Source organism: Episyrphus balteatus, assembly GCF_945859705.1.
Source record: "Episyrphus balteatus chromosome X unlocalized genomic scaffold, idEpiBalt1.1 SUPER_X_unloc_1, whole genome shotgun sequence".
Lineage (NCBI taxonomy): Eukaryota > Metazoa > Arthropoda > Insecta > Diptera > Syrphidae > Episyrphus > Episyrphus balteatus.
The window spans coordinates 52,501-57,500 of record NW_026605125.1 but is presented as its reverse complement, the minus strand read 5'-3'; the positions used below and the strand labels follow the sequence as shown (position 1 = coordinate 57,500).

Sequence of the window (5,000 nt, the reverse complement as noted above, 5' to 3'; positions counted from 1 at the left end):
GTCCGTGTTTCAAGACGGGTCCCGAAGGTATCCTGAATCTATCGCATTGTTAATCATAAAAGTGCATACAATATAAATAAACAAATCAATAGATCTATTTACCATTGTAAAATTCCGAAAAATTTAAGCACAATATATAATTATATCTGTCAATGATTTATCAAATCCAAAACATTTATTTTATGTTGAAAATCCGAAGATAAACAATTTGAATAAACTTAAGTAATGGATCTTATGATAAATATTTATTACATTAACAGATTACAATGTCCTTATATGGAAAAATTGCACACTATTGTTAAAATATTTTTTATATATTTTTATATTAGTATTGAATTTTCCATAATGGATATTCAGGTTCATCGGGCTTAACCTCTAAGCAGTTTCACGTACTATTTAACTCTCTATTCAGAGTTCTTTTCAACTTTCCCTCACGGTACTTGTTTACTATCGGTCTCATGGTTATATTTAGTTTTAGATGGAGTTTACCACCCACTTAGTGCTGCACTATCAAGCAACACGACTCTTTGGAAACACCTTCTAGTAATCATTAACGTTATACGGGCCTGGCACCCTCTATGGGTAAATGGCCTCATTTAAGAAGGACTTAAATCGTTAATTTCTCATACTAGATTATAGATGTTCCATACACTGCATCCCATATTTGCCATAAAGACAAAATGGCTTAGTGCTGAACTGATTTCTTTTCGCTCGCCGCTACTAAGAAAATCCTTGTTAGTTTCTTTTCCTTCCCTCATTAATATGCTTAAATTCGGGGAGTTATCTCATATGAGTTGAGGTTGCTTAACACTTTTTATTTGCTTAATAATTTTATATACTCAATTCAAAATATTTTTTATATATCGATCATTTCAGCCATTTTATCAATTCAAGTAGAATGCCTCAATTGCCAAATTATATTATGACAACGATCTGCAATGTTAGAAATTTTTATATACTAACATCCTCTAAAAAATAGATAAAACGAACTTACTGTCGCTCGATATTATTTTGAGGTATATATTATATTTTAATATTATGAATTTTTACAAATCCAATAATATAACATGCGCATTTGATAAATCAAAAGCAGCTTATTTAGCATAGTATCACAACCCTCAACCATATGTAGTCCAAGCAGCACTTCAAAATTAATTAAAGTACATAACAGCATGGACTGCTATATGCGTTCAAAATGTCGATGTTCATGTGTCCTGCAGTTCACACGATGACGCACAGTTTGCTGCGTTCTTCATCGACCCATGAGCCAAGTGATCCACCGCTTAGAGTATTATTATTTTTTTATTTTATATTTAGTCAATTTTTTTTTTTAAGAAATAAAAATTTATTTCTTTTTATATTTTATGTATTTTTTTTATGTTGCGAATGTCCAATTCCAAAGAATCGTTAACTTATAAATTTCTTTTAAAGAAATCTAAGTACAACATTTTTATACATTTTTATTTTTATATATATATATCGTTACAACTTATGCTATGCGTTTTAGCCGGATAGTACCGGGATATTGTCCAAGTACGACACCTTTAGGGGTTAATTCGTCGCAACGTATACACGCCACGCCGAAGGGCGGGTTTTTACACCCAGGAGGATATTACCCCGAAGGGTACGACACCTTTGTTTTTTCGACTTTTGCTCTAGCAAGTTTGTTTATGCATATATATATTTTCATAAGCGTCACTATTTCGATGACGATGACAATTGGCTACCATTTAAATATTTTGTTCATATTTTTTTTTGAAAAAAAAAGACCGAATGCATTACTTATAGTAATACACCCAGTCTAATTTGTTTTTGTATTTTGGTTATAACGTCACTATTTAGATGACAACACCATTTGGCTACGATTTAAATATTTTGTTCATATTTTTTTTTAAAAAAAAAAGACTGAATGCATTACATATAGTAACACACCCAGTCTAATTTGTTTTTGTATATTGGCTAAAAACGTCACTATTTAGATGACGACACCATTTGGCTACCATTTAAATATTTTGTTCATATTTTTTTTTTGAAAAAAAAAGACTGAATGCATTACTTATAGTAACACACCCAGTCTATTTTGTATTTGTTTTTTTTTTATTATATATATATCGTTACAACTTATGCTATGCGTTTTAGCCGGATAGTACCGGGATATTGTCCAAGTACGACACCTTTAGGGGTTAATTCGTCGCAACGTATACACGCCACGCCGAAGGGCGGGTTTTTACACCCAGGAGGATATTACCCCGAAGGGTACGACACCTTTGTTGTTCGACTTTTGCTATAGCAAGTTTGTTTATTCATATATATATTTTCATAAGCGTCACTATTTCGATGACGATGACAATTGGCTACCGTTTAAATACTTTGTTCTTAATTTTTTTTGAAAAAAAAAGACTGAATGCATTACTTATAGTAACACACCCAGTCTAATTTGTATTTGTATTTTTACTTCTTTTGAAGTATTCTTTTTTGTATTTGTTTATATATTTATTGTATATTTTATACATTTTGTACCATAATTGTACATTTTTATTTTTATATTTTATTTTTCTTTTTTATATATATTAAATATATATAAATTTTATTTTATTGGAAAAATCACGTTAATGATCCTTCCGCAGGTTCACCTACGGAAACCTTGTTACGACTTTTACTTCCTCTAAACCATCAAGTTTGGTCAACTTCTGCGAAACAACCGTAACACGTTAGCGTCACAGTGATCACGTCCGGAGACCTCACTAAATAATTCAATCGGTAGTAGCGACGGGCGGTGTGTACAAAGGGCAGGGACTTAATCAATACGAGTTAATGACTCGCACTTACTAGGAATTCCAAGTTCATGTGAACAGTTTCAGTTCACAATCCCAAGCATGAAAGTGGTTCAGCGGTTTACCCGGACCTCTCGGTCTAGGAAATACACGTTGATACTTTCATTGTAGCGCGCGTGCAGCCCAGGACATCTAAGGGCATTCCAGACCTGTTATTGCTCAATCTCATTATTGCTAGACGCAATTTGTCCATTTAAGAAGCTAGTGTCCTTATAATGGGACAAACAAACAGGTACGACTCCACTAACATAAACACATTCAAACACAATTATATTTTACTATATTCATGAATGAAGGCTATGAAAGCTTCAACATCATAATCCTGAAAGCATCTATTTAATATATTTGAGTCTCGTTCGTTATCGGAATTAACCAGACAAATCACTCCACGAACTAAGAACGGCCATGCACCACCACCCATAGATTCGAGAAAGAGCTATCAATCTGTCTTACACGCTTATGTTCGGACCTGGTAAGTTTTCCCGTGTTGAGTCAAATTAAGCCGCAGGCTCCACTCCTGGTGGTGCCCTTCCGTCAATTCCTTTAAGTTTCAGCTTTGCAACCATACTTCCCCCGGAGCCCAAAAGCTTTGGTTTCCCGGGAAGCGACTGAGAGAGCCATAGAAGTAGCTACACCCAATTGCTAGCTGGCATCGTTTATGGTTAGAACTAGGGCGGTATCTGATCGCCTTCGAACCTCTAACTTTCGTTCTTGATTAATGAAAACATCTTTGGCAAATGCTTTCGCTTAAGTTAGTCTTACGACGGTCCAAGAATTTCACCTCTCGCGTCGTAATACTAATGCCCCCAATCTGCTTCTATTAATCATTACCTCTTGATCTAAAAACCAATGAAAGTAGATCAGAAGTCTTATTTCATTATTCCATGCACAAAATATTCAGGCATTTGGAGCCTGCTTTAAGCACTCTAATTTGTTCAAAGTAATTGTAACGGCCCACAACAGCACTCGATGAAGAGCACTGAAGCAGGTTTTAATAGGAGGAATACATAATGGTACATAAGTATCATAAATGTATAAGAACTCCACCGATAATACGCTTGCATACATAAGGTAATGTACAATCCACAATTGTAGTTGTACTACCCGTATGAAGCACAAATTCAACTACGAACGTTTTAACCGCAACAACTTTAATATACGCTATTGGAGCTGGAATTACCGCGGCTGCTGGCACCAGACTTGCCCTCCAATTGGTCCTTGTTAAAGGATTTAAAGTGTACTCATTCCAATTACAGGGCCTCGGATATGAGTCCTGTATTGTTATTTTTCGTCACTACCTCCCCGAACTGGGAGTGGGTAATTTACGCGCCTGCTGCCTTCCTTAGATGTGGTAGCCGTTTCTCAGGCTCCCTCTCCGGAATCGAACCCTGATTCCCCGTTACCCGTAGCAACCATGGTAGTCCTAGATACTACCATCAATAGTTGATAGGGCAGACATTTGAAAGATCTGTCGTCGGTACTAGACCATACGATCGGCAAATTATCTAGAGTTCAACCATTATAACGATTTCCGAAGAAATCGCTTGGTTTTAGCCTAATAAAAGCACACGTTCCAAAAGGTCCGTGTTTATATTGCATGTATTAGCTCTAGAATTACCACAGTTATCCAAGTAACTGTTAACGATCTAATAAACCATAACTGATATAATGAGCCTTTTGCGGTTTCACTTTTAATTCGTGTGTACTTAGACATGCATGGCTTAATCTTTGAGACAAGCATATAACTACTGGCAGGATCAACCAGAATAATGTTATAATATTTTATTTTTAATATTATTTGAAATTTTGAAAAATAACATCAATCTCCTCTCAATAAATCCAATGATAAAGTTTTTATTTTTTTTTTTTTTATTTATTTATATTTATACATACTTTTTGTTTTATATCCTCCCTAATAGGGATAATTATTATTTTATTTTTTTTACCAACACAATTTTTATTTGTATATATTTTTTGGTAAATTTATTTTTATTTTTATTTATTTGTATGTATTTTGTATGGGTATTTTGTATGGGTATTTTGTATTTTTACTTTTATCTGGAAAATGAGGGAAAATGCATTTCACAAAGGTTTCATATAACAACTATTTTTATTTTAACAAAGAGAACTCCTACCGTATGGTGAACTCTGATATTGTTAAATTTT

General features: G+C 34.0%; 3 non-coding genes across 3 annotated transcripts in view; all 3 read right to left on the bottom strand.

Annotated features, from left to right (window-relative positions):
* Positions 1–803, bottom strand: part of LOC129920781 (large subunit ribosomal RNA) — a 4,148-nt gene extending 3,345 nt beyond the window's left edge. The window contains exon 1 of the ribosomal RNA XR_008773336.1: positions 1–803. This exon is cut by the window's left edge and continues 3,345 nt beyond it. This is a non-coding gene — a ribosomal RNA (large subunit ribosomal RNA).
* Positions 804–1,112: 309 nt separating this feature from the next.
* On the bottom strand, positions 1,113–1,291 carry LOC129920863 (5.8S ribosomal RNA). The gene has a single exon (XR_008773398.1). It is a non-coding gene; the product is annotated as a 5.8S ribosomal RNA (ribosomal RNA).
* A 1,319-nt stretch (positions 1,292–2,610) lies between these two features.
* LOC129920857 (small subunit ribosomal RNA) lies at positions 2,611–4,602 on the bottom strand. The gene has a single exon (XR_008773393.1). It is a non-coding gene; the product is annotated as a small subunit ribosomal RNA (ribosomal RNA).
* Positions 4,603–5,000: the final 398 nt, after the last annotated feature.